At 41.4% G+C, this 16,941-nt stretch overlaps 1 protein-coding gene across 7 annotated transcripts in view; it reads right to left on the bottom strand.

Annotated features, from left to right (window-relative positions):
* The window catches only part of ST3GAL3 (ST3 beta-galactoside alpha-2,3-sialyltransferase 3), a 224,543-nt gene that overhangs the window by 154,495 nt on the left and 53,107 nt on the right, over positions 1 to 16,941 (bottom strand). The gene's annotated exons all lie outside the window — the stretch shown is intronic.

The following is a 16,941-nucleotide window of genomic DNA, read 5'->3' as shown; positions in this document are numbered from 1 at the left end:
CAAAGAAGAACTAAATAAATGGAAATATATTCCATGTTCCCAGACCTTTAAAATTGGGATTATGTGATGGATAAATCATTTTTTACTCTACTTGCCTATTGAAGGTGTTTAAATGAGCATGTATTCATATTTAACATGTATGAACAACTGAATTACAGAATGCCTTGTGATCTTACGTGCATGCTTGCGTGCCAAGTTGCTTCAGTTATGTCCAACTCTGCGACCCCATGGACTGTAGCCCTCCAGGCTAGTTTCAGACTATTAATGCTATAACATTTAAATTACACAATTAGAAACTTTAAAAAATATATGGTATCTATACACCAATGTGATTAGGTGTGTACAACAAAGAAAAAAAAGTTAGGGAAAAGTTCAGGGGAAGATAACACAAAAATTACCTCAGATTGCCTCTGAATGACAGAATTGTAAATATTTATTCCATAATGAGCCTTATTTTATAATGATGCAAACACACAAAATTTTATTTAAAACTATAATTTCTGAGTTCTGGTTTAATTTTTAGATCACTGAATCAAAAGTGTTTTCCCCAAAAGATATCACCCAACAGTCTCATTTATTTAAATATAAATACTTTCAAACTATAGTGCTAGAGAAGACTCTTGAGAGTCCCTTGGACTGCAAGGAGACCAAACTAGTCCATCCTAAAGGAAATCAACCCTGAATATTCATTGGAAGGACTGATGCTGAAGCTGAAGCTCCAATACTTTGGTCACCTGATGTGAAGAGCCAACTCATTGGAAAAGATCCTGATGCTGGGAAAAACAGAGGGCAGGAAGAGAAGGGGGCGACAGAGGATGAGATGGTTGGATAGCATCACTAATTTAATGGACATGATTTTGAGCAAACTTTGGGAGATAGTGAAGAACAGGGAAGTTTGGCATGTTGCAATTCATGGGGTTGCAAAGAGTCAGACACATCTTAGCAACTGAACAACAACAATAATCTCTAAGAATCACTTTTATAGTAGATGGAAAAGAGACCCCTAATTCATGTTAATTCTAAGCCAATCTGTTTACTGCAGACAGATTCAAGCACTTATTATATGCACTGAAATACATTCACAATTTTTGAAGTGAAGTGAAGTCGCTCAGTTGTGTCTGACTCTTTGCGACCCCATAGACTGTAGCCTATTAGGCTCCTCCGTCCATGGGATTTTCCAGGCAAGAGTGCTGGAGTGGACTGCCATTTCCTTCTCCAGGGGATCTTCCCAACCCAGGAATCGAACCCAGGTCTCCCGCATTGCAGGCAGACGCTTTACGGTCTGAGCCACCAGGGAAGCCCTCACAATTTTTATGTATATGTAAATAAGTGAACACGTTATTGTCCAAAGGAAAAAAGACAGGAAAAAGTAGAAAGTGGAAATGTCAGAGAGAGGAATATAACTGAAGGTGAGAAACAGCTGATCAGGGACAAAAGAATTCCACTGGACTTGGCAACTGGAAATAACTGGAAGAGTGAAGATCTGATTAAGGTAGATAAGAATGTAGAGCGCTGAACCACTATAGATGATAATGCTTTCACTCTGGCAGATGAGGCTGCAAAGATGGTTGGAGATCAAAACAGAAGGCCTTTGTATACCAAGCAAGGACACTTTCTGCTAGAGTTCTGGGCTTAGAGAGTCCTTCCAGCTTAGAGATCGAACTTGTTTAAGCATCCCAGGGCCTTGGCAAATTGTCTGGCATGCAGCAGGAATTCAGAAGTGTCTGCTAAATTGAAATAATTTCTTCTTGTTCTAAGCAATGAGAAGCCAGGCAACATTTTATCAGATGCAGCGTTTTTCGTATTAACAGTCAATCAATAAACTGTCCCAGTAATTTTCCTCTCTTGTGTCACTTCCAGGATGGCTTCTTTTTCTCCAGTAAATGTGGTCTTTGAACAGGATATTCCCTTTTACTATGTTTTTGTCACCAGTTCTATCTCAGCAAGTCATAATAGGGTTGTACCTCCCTCCTTGTGTCAATACTTTTTAAAATCTGCTCTGTTTGTGTTGGTTACTCTTTGCATACAGCTGTACACTTGAGGCAGAGATCTCTCTCTTCCCTTCCAGCTTTCCTCCGTCTACCCCACCCTGCCCCCTCTCTCTCTTATCTTACATAGACTCTGACTAGAGATATTCTGTGTGATTACCCAAACCACGCTTCTAGGACCCCAACATATTCCCATGTCAAAAATCTTTTTATTATGTGCTTTCAAGTCATAGTATGTGCCCTCTGGAGTGAAAGATTAAAATCTTGGTCCCATATTGACCCTGAGCTAGTCAGTATAATTTTACATTCACTTTTCACTAGTTCACTTAGCTTGAACTAGTATTTAACAATGGGGATAAATTTATGCAAATATATGTCCTTTTTCTCAAGTAACTTTCCTAATCATCAATTGCATGAGTTTTCAAGACAGTGGAGAGAATGTATGAATTAAATAATTAAATATGTGCAAGCGTCTAGCCCAGAACTTTCAGAGAATAAGCACTGAATAAATATTAGGCCCCTTTCCTTTGGTTCAACTTCTTCCTATTTCCCCATTACTGTAACAGAGAACAAACTGACTCCATATTGGATCTATTCCTTTAGCACTAACCCTGTGCTTAGTCATGCTGGCTCTGCACCTTTTCCAAAATAACGCTGCCTGCAGCCTGAAAACCATAGGAGCGATGGCCCGTTCTCAGGGCTCTGACTCTAAAAGTATAACACTTTCCCATTCATATAGAGATAAAAAGTTGCAGAACAGAGAATAACATTTTGTCTTGTTGGAGGTTTATAGGAACATTGTGACCAGACCTGCCTGTACAGCTGCAGAAAAAAAGGATTCCTACACCAAGAAATCTGCAGTAACTAGCCATACCCCCTTCCCTTTTAGTATAAAAGAAACCCAAATTCTAACTCAGGTAAGATGGCTCCTTGAGACACCAGTCTGCCATCTTCTCTGTCTACTGGCTTTTCAAGTAAAGTCACTATTCCTTGCCCCACAACTCGTCTCTTGACTTATTGGCCTATCCTGCGGTAAGCAGCATGAGCTTGGACTTGGTAGCATTAACAGGTTATATATACATATATTCATATATATGCATACATATATATATCTTTTAAAAGATGTTTAAAAATTAATTTTATTGTGGTATGATTATGTAACATTAATTGCACCTATTTTAAAACATTCAGTTTGAAGAGTTTTGACCAGTCAATTGTTGTTCAGTTGCTAAGTCATGTCTGACTTTGCGACCCCGTGAACTGTAGCACACCAGGCTCCTCTATCCAACACTATCTACCAGGTAATATATTTAATCAACAAAATAAATAAATAGATGCATCTAAGTCAGACAAGGCTTCCTAAATTTCTTTCAAACCCGTGCCCTCACCTCCAATCATATTACTTCTTCCGATTAGATTTTCATAATTTTTTTTCCTTGCCTCACTGCATTGGCATCCAGCTCAATATTGATAGAGTCATGTTTGGGCCTTGTCTTGTTTCTGATCTTGAAAAGAAAACCTTCAAAATTTCACTATTAAATAATACATTTTATGTGGAGCTTTTATGGATAGATACCCTTTTTCAGGTCCTCTACTAGTCCTAATCTGCCAAGCAGTCTTAGCATTAGTGAATGTTGGATTTTATTGATTTTTTTTCTATATCTACTGAAATAATACAATTTTTCTTTTTAATCTATTTAAATCTATTTAAGTTATTAATGTGGTTAATCACATTGATGAATTTCTGTAACGTTAATCAGCCATGTATATTATTAAGGTAAGCCCAACTCAATCATGATGTATTTTCTTTTTTTATATATTGTGGGATTTGCTAACCACCACAATATTGTAAAGTAATTATCCTTCAATTAAAATAAATTAATTAAAATTTTTTTCTTCAGGATTTTTACATTCTTATTTTTAAGTAGCTTGACCTGTAATTTTCCCGTCTTGTCTTTGTTGGGTTTTGGTATTAAGGGTGTGCTAGTCTCAAAAAATGAGAAAGTGTATCTCTCTTCTGTTCTCTGGAAGAGTTTGTGTAAGGCTAGAATTTTTTTCTATTCATTTCAGTCTTTTAAATAAATTTCCTCTGAGCTTGGAGTTTTCTTCATGGAAAGATTTTTTATTATTATTAAATAATTAACAATAAACCAATTATTTTTTATTTCATTGGTTTATGGTTATAGGATTTTAAGGTTTTCATTACTTCTTGAGTTAGTTTTGGTCAGCTATATTACTTTAGAAATTGATTTTCACAAAATTCTCAAAACTTTTTATATAAAATTGCTCACAATGTCCTCTTTTAGTCTTTTGAACATCTGTAGCTTCTCCATCGTTGTCCCAGCCATTCCTATTCCTGATGTTGCTCATTTGGCACTGGTGCTTACACACACACACACACACACACACACACACACACACAATCCCCCACTCCTCCATGATCAGTCTTGCCAGAGGTTTGCCAATTTTATTAATCTTTTGAAAGAACAAAGTTTGGGCTTTGTTAATCCTTTATGCTGTAAAATTTTTCTACATCAAACTCTTATTATTTTGTTTTCCTACTTGGGGTCTAATTTGCTATATGGTATGTTTTCTAACTTCTTAAAATAAACGTTGAGATTTTTCAGCCCTTGGTGTTTTTTTTCCTAATATATGCCTTTAGGTCTACCAATTTCTCTCAAAGCTTGATTTTAATAGCATTATACGAGTTATGACATGTAGTGTTCTCCATACCATTCAGTTCAAACTGTTTTCCAATCTTCATTATGACTGTTTTTCTTTGATCCAATGATTGTAAGTGCTTTTTAAATTTCCAAACATAAAAGGATCTTCTAGTTATATTTGTTATTGATTTCTAATTTAATTTCCTATGGCCTGAGAATTTGTTCTGTATGTTATCAACCCTTGCTGACTTGTGGGAACTTGTTTCGTGTGTGGTCTGTGGCTTCTTCATTTACCTGATAAAGTCTAACTGCTTTAATGTGACCTGAATCGCTATCTACCCACTGAGTGTAATCCCAATTATATCCTACAAACTAGCCACATGAGCCTTCCCAGAGTCTTCCAAATATGCCATGCTCTTTGATACTTTGCTCCTTTGCCCGTACTCTTCCCACTGCTGTGAGTCTCTACTGCTATACTCTGGGCTTCCTATTCTATTCAGCTCAGGCTTCCCCTCCACGGGGCAGCCTCTCCCTGCCTCCCCCTCAACCCTGAACCTCTCCACGTGGTGACGGGCTGTGGTAGCTGGTATTCCTACCTCCCATCTTTCTGTCTCCATCTATCCTCCATACTGCTGCCGAGTTATCTTCCTAAACTACAAATCCCCCTAAAATACAAATCTCCTGCTTAAAATCCTTGCATCAGCAGCTTCCCTGAAACAGAATCCAAACTCAGTATGCCTTACAAGACTCTCCCTCAGCCCTTCTTCAGCCCTTACTCAGGCTAGTCTCGCTGCCTAAAATGCACTTCTCACCTTATTCATCTTTCAAGTCCAGGCTTGAGAGACTTCCCTATGAAAGCGTTTCTGCACCCATCCCCCTAACACTGTACTTCTGTGTCCAATTAACCACTCCCTGTCTAACGGTAATAATCAAGGGGACCGGTAGGGGCAGGAGAATTTCCCTGAACTTTTAATTATGGTATTGGTTTTAATTTTTAAATATCAATTAAAAGAGACTGAGATCTGAGGGACTTCCCTCATGGTCCAGCAGTGAAGAATTTGCCTTGCAATGCAGGGGATGTGGGTTTAATCCCTGGTTGGGGAACTAAGATCCCACAGACTGTGTTGTGCTGCAACTAAAGCCTGACGCAGCCAAATAAATCAATAAATAGTTTTTTTAAAAGAGAGAGAGAGACTGAGATTTCAATGTTTTCACAGAAGGATGAGGGCTTTTTCAAAGGTTGGCAAGCACCGTAAGCAGAACTGTACACCCCTCTATCTTCACATATGGAAGACCTCATGAACTAAGTATATCTCACCAAACCAGACAATAATTTCCTCAAAAGTAGGGACCAGAGCTTAATTTTGATCTTCGGAGACTGGTACAGTAACTAGCTTGATAAGTATGATTAAATGGCTGTGGAATGCACTTTACTAAAGGAATAAAGGAAGACAAAAATTCTAGGTACCCAAATAGAAATCCCAGAAGAAACTTTTGGGTTCTGTTAATCCTCCTTCACGCAGAAGTCCAGAACACCACATTTCCAGGTGTTTCTATTAAGTGTAAGAACCTTTGATGGCCTTGCTGCATCAGATCTAAACTCACACACCTGACATGAAGGCCCTCTGTGATACAACTCTGCCCTCTCTCTCCAGCCTTTTGTCCCATGACTCCTCACCACCTGCCCACCCCGCCATTCTTCACAGCACTCTCAGCAGTCTCTCCTGCTTCAGAAATACTGAAAGTGTTCTACTAATTTGGAGCCTTTCCCCAGGCCCCCAGATGCCCTACGTCACGTGTCAAGAGTCCCTGCTTCAGAGCCCACCTCTCTCTCAAGCCTTCCATGATTGCACGGGTTCCTTCTCATCTTTGAAACACCTAACCTTGCCCTGTCTTATCCTTGGTTCCTTTCCACTGTCTCAGCTTTCAGTCTGCAAACCTCTTAGGCCCTGGTGCCTCTCGTCCTATGTACCACACACTGCCTCAAACAAAGCTGAGTAACCAACTGTCTCTCAGTGGTAACCCTTCTTGTTGACTGACAGAAAAAGTCACTGATATCTGTACCTTGGCTTTGCTCTCTCCAACTCAAGGGCTGCTTGGGTGGTACTGACGTGAAACCCACAAACAGCTATCAGTGGCACTTGCATGATTATTTCCCTGTAATCCTATCTCTCCCAACTACCTCCATGCTACCTTGAGGACCACGTGCCTGCTTTAGCTGAGGGACGACAGAGAGCTTGTTTTCATAGCTATATGACAGGATTAAAGGCTTCTCAGCTTTCTTCTGTATCACTAAACACACACACACACACCTGAAGTTATTTTGCCTCTTTCTGCCTTTTCAGAGCAAGGAATCCTTAAATTCGCAGCTCTGTTCTATCCTTTCTCTGGTAAAAATTTTGTTGAGTTTTTTTAAACACTCCCAGGTAAACAAAGCCTAAAATCACTGCAGATGGTGATTGCAGCCATGAAATTGAAAGACACTTACTCCTTGGAAGGAAAGTTATGACCAATCGAGACAGCATATTCAAAAGCAGAGACATTACTTTGCCAACAAAGGTCGGTCTAGTCAAGGCTATGGCTTTTCCAGTGGTCATGTATGGATGTGAGAGTTGGACTGTGAAGGAAGCTGAGTGCCAAAGAATTGATGCTTTTGAACTGTGGTGTTGGAGAAGACTCTTGAGAGTCCCTTGGACTGCAAGGAGATCCAACCAGTCCATTCTGAAGGAGATCAGCCGTGGGTGTTCTTTGGAAGGAATGATGCTAAAGCTGAAACCCCAGTACTTTGGCCACCTCATGCGACGAGTTGACTCACTGGAAAAGACTCTGATGCTGGGAGGGATTGGGGTCAGGAGGAAAAGGGGATGACAGAGGATGAGATGGCTGGATGGCATCACCAACTCTATTGAGTCTGAGTGAACTCTGGGAGTTGGTGATGGACGGGGAGGCCTGGTGTGCTGCAATTCATGGGGTCGCAAAGAGTCGGACATGACTGAGCGACTGAACTGCACTGAAACAAAGCCACAAAATAATGATGATGGTGATTTAATTATGTAACTCTGGGAAACTGAAAACATAACTGTTTTAAAGTGTCTTTGATTCACCAATAGTAACTAAATCCAGCCACCACAAGGGTGTGAGCAAGAGATTACTGTACAGTGAGGGTCTACATTCATCCTATTCCTCTTGGGCACCCCACTACTTTAGTTTCCCTACCAGGGGAGATGGGACCACGTGCCTGGGAACTGGCCAGTGGAATGTGGGTTGCAGAAACACATCACCTCCAGGCCTGGTCCACTGAGACCTTTTGTACATTTTCCATGTTCCTGTTTCTGCCCTGTGAGCTGGACCAGAGGACCCAGTGGGTGACCCCACAGCTCGAGGAGCTGGCAGTCACTATACTGAAGCAGTCTGTGTCCCTGAATGAATGAGATAGGACAGAACCTCTGCCTCTGTCCTCACAGATCCGCACTAGACTGTGCCAGGAGAGAAATGAAGATTCCTTATGCTAAGCCACTGAAACTCTGATGAAGAAAATAGCAACCCAATCCAGTATTCTTGCCTGCAGAATTCCATGGACAGAATTCCATAGATAGAGGAGCCTGGTGGGTTAAGGTTCATGGGGCCGCTAAAGAGTTGGACATGACCGAGCGACTAACACACTGAAACTTGGGAATCATCTATAGCATTAAAGGGTCTACCTTAACTAAAATGATGTTATCTTGAACTCAGAGTTAAAAGCAACAATTATTCCTGGGCTCCCCTGGTGGCTCAGTGGTAAAGAATCTGCCTGCCAGTGCATGGGAAATGGATTCGATCCCTGATGTGGTGAAGATCCCACATGCCACAGAGCAACTAGGCTCACGCACCACAACTACTTAGCCTGCGCTCTAGGCCCCAGGAGCTGCAACTATGGAGCCTGTGGGTCGCAGCTACTGAGCCTGCGCTCTAGACCCCAGGAGCCGCAGCTACTGAGCCTGAACTCTAGACCCCAGGAGCCGCAACTATGTAGCCTGTGGGCCGCAGCTACTGAGCCTGCGCTCTAGACCCCAGGAGCCGCAACTATGTAGCCTGTGGGCCGCAGCTACTGAGCCTGCGCTCTAGACCCCAGGAGCCGCAACTATGGAGCCTGTGGGCCGCAGCTACTGAGCCTGCGCTCTAGACCCCAGGAGCCACAGCTCTGAGCCTGCGCTCTAGACCCCAGGAACCGCAGCTACCGAGCCTGCGCTCTAGACCCCAGGAGCCGCAGCTACCGAGCCTGCGCTCTAGACCCCAGGAGCCGCAGCTACCGAGCCTGAGCTCTAGACCAGGAGCCGCAGCTACCGAGCCTGCGCTCTAGACCCCAGGAGCCGCAGCTACCGAGCCTGCGCTCTAGACCCCAGGAGCCGCAGCTACCGAGCCTGCGCTCTAGACCCCAGGAGCCGCAGCTACTGAGCCTGAGCTCTAGACCCCAGGAGCGGCAGCTACTGAGCCTGCGCTCTAGACCAGGAGCCGCAGCTACTGAGCCTGCGCTCTAGACCCCAGGAGCCGCAGCTACTGAGCCTGAACTCTAGACCAGGAGCCACAGGTACTGAGCCTGAGCCCTAGACCAGGAGCCGCAGCTACTGAGCCTGAACGTCCTAGAGCCTGTGCTCTGCAACAGGGGAAGCCACTGCAATGAGAAGCCCAAGCCCTGCAACAGAGTAGCCCTCGCTCACTGCAACTGGAGAAAAGCCTGCACAGCAGGCCCAAATAATCAAAATAAACTTTTTAAAAAGTAACAGTTATTCCTAAGTACTCCTTACAAGCAATTCTGTCTGAAGCTATCTTTTGTTGGATTTCACTAGCCATGTAGCTATTTTTCCTTTTGCGTGACTTGGGCACTGGTGCCCCTCAGATTGCCCCTGAGTAATGACAGACTAGTCCAGCTGCTGGGATCATGGTGGGCAGAAAGCCCCTAGCTCTCAGCCCTCTTCAGGGAAGGCCATGGCAGAAGAGAGCTGTCTTGCTCAGGGTCATGCTCTTCCTGGAGTGGCCTCATTCAAGACTAGTGGCATCCAATCACTAGTCAAGGAGAAACTATAAAGGCACAGCCCCCTCTCCTAACTCAGAAGGACCGATCCCAACTTCACTGCCCTCATGGTATAGCCTGAGGCCTTTCTTGGGACTCATCATGGCCCAGCTTCTCCCTCTGGATAATCCTACTTCCTCTTCCTCCTTTTCACATTCTTTCCTTTCAGGAATGTCAATCCCCAAAGCTCTCCACCATAAACTTTTCACACACTAATCTTTATCTCAGAGCCACTTCCCTGTGATCCCAACCTGAGATGGGCACTACATCCTTGATGCAATACCATGTCATCAGGGAAGCCCTTAACCAGTTATGCAGGTGATAAAACTCAGGTTCACAGAGCAGATAAATTACCCAGGGTTGCAGAGCTGGGGCTCAAAGTCAGGCTGCACTTACTGTGAAGCTTCAGCTTTCGGATGTCTTGCATATACTTGCACACTACATATATATCCTGCTTATTCAGCTCTAAGAAAGGCTAAGAACTGCAACTAGTTCTCCAAGTAATTTGCAGGGGGGACGGCAGGAAAGCAAAAGGCAGGTATCTATGATTCCAAAACCCATGGTCTCTCTTCTCATCCCTCCACTCCCTCCACTGATGACAGGCATAAGTCCTGCCTTCTGGGTGCACATGGCCTAGTGAATGCGTTAGTGAAAAGAATAGTTCAAGCACAATTTGCCAAAAATCAGCGCAAGCCTGTCCTGAGGCAATCAAATGGTTCTTCTGCCCTCTTGTGGCTCAAGGGGACTGCAACATTTCAAAGTTTCATTAAACTACCATATAAAGGCACTTGGCAGGCAAGAAACAAAACAGCAGGCAGCAACTGTGATTGGTTCAAAATGGAGCAGATTTAATAACGCAAAACTCTGATTATGCCAACAACTGCTTGCAATAAGAGAGTTAATAATAAGAATAACAATACACTAGAGTTCAGGGAACAACAATAAAAAAGTATTTTGGGGAATTCCCAGGCAGTCCAGTGGTTAGGATTCTGTGCTTTCACTGCTGAGCACCTGGGTTCAATCCCTAGTCAGGCAACTAGTAAGATCCTGTAAGCCACACATGGGTGCAGCCAAAAAAAAGAAAGTATTCTGCCAGGAGGATAAAGAATACAATAATCAGCTACATCCTTTCAGAACAATGACAAAAGCTTAAAGCATTCTGAGGATCCCAATTCTTGCTTTTCACACTTAATATATTTTAGAACTTTTCATACCAGCACATTCAGAGCCTCCTCATTCAGGGGCGGAGCACCCCCACTGGATGGGAGAACTTAGCTCCTCCTGGTGAATGCTCTAGTTCCTTCCACTCGCCTGCTAGTAGAAACACGATGCAAAAAGCAAACGCTGCTGTGGATATTCCTGTGCACAGACCATTTTGCAGATGTGCGCCTAAACCTGTCGATGGATTCCCGGAAGAGGAAATGCTGGGTCAAAGTGCAGATCTAAGTCTTTCTTTTTGAAACTCCTTCCTCTGACTTTCCCTCCTATCCTTCTGGCTGCTCCTTCTTGGTTTCTTCCCATGCCTTCTTAGAAGTGTAAGAAACACTGGTTATTTAGGGTGACTTTGTAAGAGGTCACCACCTGCCCCTCACCCCTTAGATACTGGTACCCCAGGATTCCATCCTGTCTCTTTTATCCCACATCCTCTCCTACCTATCAGCTTTCTTCCCTGGGTCTCATGCTTCCACACAAATCTGTATGTAATATATATGCCTGTATATGTATAAATATGAATATACACGCACAAGACTTCCCGCCTTGATATATATATTCTGTATACTGTATACTTGCATATAAATGGTAGGATTTGTAACCCAAATTGAAGCAATTTAAGGGGGTGCCGCCAAGCAGCAACTTTCACAGGAGAAAACTATAGCCCCAAACGTTTTTCAACCTATACTTACCTGCCAGACACCTGGAGTGAATCCACAGAAGTTACAGTTAGACGTACACAGTAAAGAATCTGTCCACAATGCAGGAAACCCAGGTCAATCCCTGGGTTGGCAAGATCCCCTGGAGAAGGGCATGGCTACCCATTTCAGTACTCTTGCCTGGGGAATCCCATGGACAGAGGAGCCTGGTGGGCTACAGGCCATGGGGTCGCAAAGAGGTGGACACGACTGAGCGTCTAAGTACATCTCCCACCCTAGCATACTGTTTCAAAAGGTCTCTCAAAGTAGCCACAAATTAATTCAAGGGCTGGAAAAGGACAGAGCACAAAGGCCAGTAAACAAAAGATCAGAGTCTTTGGTAGCTGTGGTTACTAACCTATGAAAGGTTTTTTGGTTTTTTTTTAATGAAAAATTTCTAACCACATAAAAGTGGAGAGAATATAACGAGCCCCGCCCTACAGATCAAACAATTAAACATTTTGCTACTGGCTTCCTGGTTTCATTCTCTTCTTTACCAGCCCGCCCTCGCCCCTCTTTATTTTTCCTTCTTTTTTGGTTGCATTATTTTAAAACAAGTCCCTGACATCATGCTTTCATCCCTAAATACTTTGTCTAGACATAACTATAAAACCCAAAGACATCTCCTTACATGATCACAGTGTCATCACGTCTAACAAAGTTAATTTGTCAGTATCATCACATGCTCAGTCCACATTCATATCCTCACAATTATCTCAAAAAGCCCTTTTACACTCAACTACTTAGGTTCCGAGGAAACTGTAGAGCTAAAGAAATTCCAAGCCCAGCCTGCTTAAAAGCCTGTGGTTATTAAATCTTAAAAGAATTCCCAGGCTCCCAAACCCCCACCAACAGAAAATGAACTGCTAAAGCTGTGCAGCTCCCAGGAAGGGCATTTCTCCCACTGCCCACCCAGCCTTGACAGATGACAATGAAGGAACAGTCACTCTATTCCCTTCAGCTATCATCCTCCTATCCCTGGGGACCTAAGCAACAACTAATCTATTTTCCGTCTCTACAGATTTGCGTATTTTGGACATTTCACACAATATGCGACCCTGTGTGACTGGTTTCTTTCACTTAGCATGTTTCAAGGTTCACTCATGCCGTAGGATGTATCATTAACTCATTCCTTTTATTGGTGAATGAAAAGGAGTACGTCAAGGCTGTATATTGTCACCCTGCTTAATTAACTTATATGCGGAGTACATCATGAGAAACGCTGGGCTGGAGGAAGCACAAGCTGGAATCAAGATTGCTGGGAGAAATATCAATAACCTCAGATATGCAGATGACACCACCCTTATGGCAGAAAGTGAAGAACTAAAGAGCCTCTGATGAAAGTGAAAGAGGAGTGAAAAAGTTGGCTTAAAGCTCAACATTCAGAAAACTAAGATCATGGCATCTGGTCCTATCACTTCATGGCAAATAGATGGGGAAACAGTGACAGACTTTATTTTGGGGGGCTCCAAAATCACTGCAGATGGTGATTGCAGCCATGAAATTAAAAGACACTTACTCCTTGGAAGGAAAGTTATAACCTAGACAGCATATTAAAAAGCAGAGACATTACTTTGCCAACAAAGGTCTGTCTAGTCAAGGCTATAGTTTTCCAGTGGTCATGTATGGATGTGAGAGTTGGACTGTGAAGAAAGCTGAGCGCTGAAGAATTGATGCTTTTGAACTGTGGTGTTGGAGAAGACTCTTGAGAGTCCCTTGGACTGCAAGGAGATCCAACCAGTCCATCCTAAAGGACATCAGTCCTGGGTGTTCATTGGAAGGACTGATGTTGAAGCTGAAACTCCAATACTTTGGCCATCTGATGAGAAGAGCTGACTCATCTGAAAAGACCCTGATGCTGGGAAAGATTGAGGGCAGGAGGAGAAGGGGACGACAGAGATGAGATGGTTGAATGGCATCACCGACTCAATGGACACGAGTTTGGGTAAACTCCAGGAGTTGGTGTTGGACAGGGAGGCCTGGCGTGCTGCAGTTCATGGGGTCGCAAAGAGTCGGACATGACTGAGTGACTGAACTGAACTGGATATCCTATTGTACAGATAAAACACATTTTATTTATCTGTTCACTAGTTGATAGATATTTGGGGTTTTGCTACTCTTTGGCTGTTATGAATAATGCTGCTATGAATGTTGTGTACAAGTTTTAATGTGGACATATGTTTTCATTTCTCTTGAGTTTATGCCACTCAACAGAGTGGATCAAATGGTAACTCTATGTTTAACTTTTTAAGAAAACTGCAAGACTGTTTTCCAAAGTGGCTACAACATTTTATATTCCCACCAGCAGCGCACGAGGGTTCCAATTTCTCCACATCAAATGGTAACTCTATGTTTAACTTTTTAAGAAAACTGCAAGACTGTTTTCCAAAGTGGCCACAACATTTTATATTCCCGCCAGCAGCACATGAGGGTTCCAATTTCTCCACATCATCACCAACACTTATGAGCTGTCATTTTGACTACAGCCCTGATGTAAAGAGCTGACTCATTAGAAAAGACCCTGATGCTGGGAAAGATTAAAGGCAAGAGAAGGGGATGACAGAGGACAAGATGGTTGGATGGCATCACTGACGCAATGGACATGAGTTTGAGCAAGCTCTGGGAGACTTGTGATGGACAGGGAACCCTGGTGTGCTGCAGTCCATGGGGTCACAAAGAACTGGACATGACTGAGTGACTGAACAACAATCCTCATGGGTATTAAGCAGTATGTTGTGATTTTGACTTACATTTCCCTAGTGACTATTGATGATGTTGTACATCTTTCCATGTGCTTACTGACCATTTATATATCATCTCTGGAGAAGTGCCTAATCAGATCTTTTGCTCATTTTAAAAACTGAATTATCTTTTTATTATTGAGTTATAAGTGTTATGTTTTTTATTTTTCCCCATCTTTTCCACTGAAAATAAAAGGTTCCTAACCACCTAGGAAAGTACTGATTACTCTTTTATAGCAAGAAGTAACCACCAGAACTAGTTTCAAACCCATCCAAATCAATCAATAATAGTTTCACACTACAATACAAGCTTTTGAAAGCCAGACAACAACAGTAGCTTCGCTTCTACGACTATGCTTCTGAAAATCATCCAATCAGTGTGTCTTACTCAGATAACTGTGAAGCCCCAGACAATGGGCAACCAATCCCTAAATACTCTTCCTTCTGAAAGTCCACCAACCCCCGAGCTCCTCTCTTCTGAGGGAGCCAGAACAAACAGTAGTTCTTAAACTTTTGGTATCAGGCCCTTTTTAACACTCCTAAAACTCACTGAGGGCTCCAAAGAGTATTTGTGTATATAGGTTAATAAGTACATTAGTATTTAATATATTGGAAACTAAGAAATTTCAAAATAGTAATTTATTTAAAATTAATAATAAACCCACTATATATTATCATACATATCATAATTCTATGAAGAAATAGCTTTTCAAAACAAATGTAGGAACAGAGTGGCATCATTTTAGATTTTTTGCAAATGTCTTTAATTTACAACGTAATATGAGAAATTCAGATTCTCATCCGTTTCTGAAACAGCTTTTTGCTTGTTTTTACTCTGCGTGGCAATGAAAAATACAACTGATAGTACAGTTGGTGCCACTGCTTTCATCTGTGCAAAGGTGTGAACAGTCTTACCTACCATCAATTCACAGTATTAGTGCAAATGTCCACACGCTGCAATGGGCAATCAGTATCGTGTTAATAAGAAGATATTAGTACTCTTGACCAAACTCTGAAAACCACACTGCTACAAAAGATAGCTCTCTGCTTCATTTAGAGAGATGACGTCTTATAAGCACACTCTTCTTGCTTAAATTACCAACTATTCAACCTTTCGTTTCAGATATTGAGGGGGAGTCTCTTTCTTAAAAATTATTTCTTTGTTTGACTTTCCTATATTTTTTCTTATTACATTTTTCTTTTTGTTAGTTTTTATTTATTTATGTTTTTAATTTTTATTTTTACTTTATTTTACTTTACAGTACTGTATTGGTTTTGCCATACATTGACATGAATCTTGTTAGTTTTTAAATGATGCACTCTATTTGCATAGTAGTTATACCAGAAACCTTACCTGCATTTTTACTTAAACTCATCAAATATACGTAACCCTCTTACCAAACAATACAAGAAACTCTTGTTTAACTCTTAACATCTTCTCTCAACTTACATGCTATTATTGACTAGTAATATGGTTCCAACTTTTTGCTTTGATAACGCCAAATATTTGGACAGTACTGCTGTTCAATATTTACTTAAATTGACGCTCATGTTTGCTATTTTCTTTGCTTACCATTCCTTCCTGCATCTTCTTCCGGAATCACTCTCTTTGTTCTGAGGTTTATATTTTGTAAGTGCTTTTAACTATTGGTAGTGAACTTTCTTCAGTGTTTGTCTCATTCTTGAAAAATGGTTTCACTGCATGTGCAGGTTCTAGGCTGACACATTTATCCAAACACAGCAAAATGCTTCACTGTCTCCCAGTTTGTATTGCTACTCTTGAGAAATCAACTATCAGTTTGTTATTCCTTTGAAGGTAATCAACCGTTTCTTCTCTATTTTTTAAAAGTTATTGCTGAGGTCTAATTAACATACAAGGACTACACATATATTAATATAAAATATACAACTTGATGAATTTTGACATATATTTACAAAATCACCACAATTAAGATAATGAACATATCTATCAAGCCCCAAAGTACCCCATGCCCCTTTAAATCCACCTGATAACCTACCCCATTTCATACTACCCTTGATCTGCTTTTCATCCCTATAATTAAGTTTGTCTTTTATAAACAGAATCATAATTTATGTACTCATTTGTGTCTGGCTTCTTTCACTCAGCACACTTATTTTGAGATTCATCCATGTTATTTGTGTATCCATAGTTAATTCCATTTTTATAACTATGGGAGATGATGAATATTAACTAAACTTATTATAATCGTTTTGAAATATATACCTATATCAGATAGTCATGCTGTACACTTGAAACCAATATAATGCTATATGTCAATTATATCTCAATAAAACTAGAAAAAATAGTGTTTCATTCTGTTCATTGTTTTAATATTGAGTAGCCTTCCATTGTATAGGCATATCACAATTTACCCATTTACCTATCTTTGAGTTATTTCTAGTTTTTCGGTTATCATAAGTAAAACTGCCATGAACATTCATGTACAAGTCTTTGTATGAACATATGGTTGCACCTCGCTTGGACTGGAATGGCTGGAGGTATGGTAAGGTGGATGTTTAATTTTTTTTAAAACTGCCAAACTGTTTTTCAAAGTGGTTTACATTTCT

This window comes from Ovis aries, chromosome 1 (genome assembly GCF_016772045.2).
Source record: "Ovis aries strain OAR_USU_Benz2616 breed Rambouillet chromosome 1, ARS-UI_Ramb_v3.0, whole genome shotgun sequence".
NCBI classification, from domain to species: Eukaryota; Metazoa; Chordata; class Mammalia; order Artiodactyla; family Bovidae; genus Ovis; species Ovis aries.
This window is presented reverse-complemented; position numbering and strand designations above follow the sequence as displayed.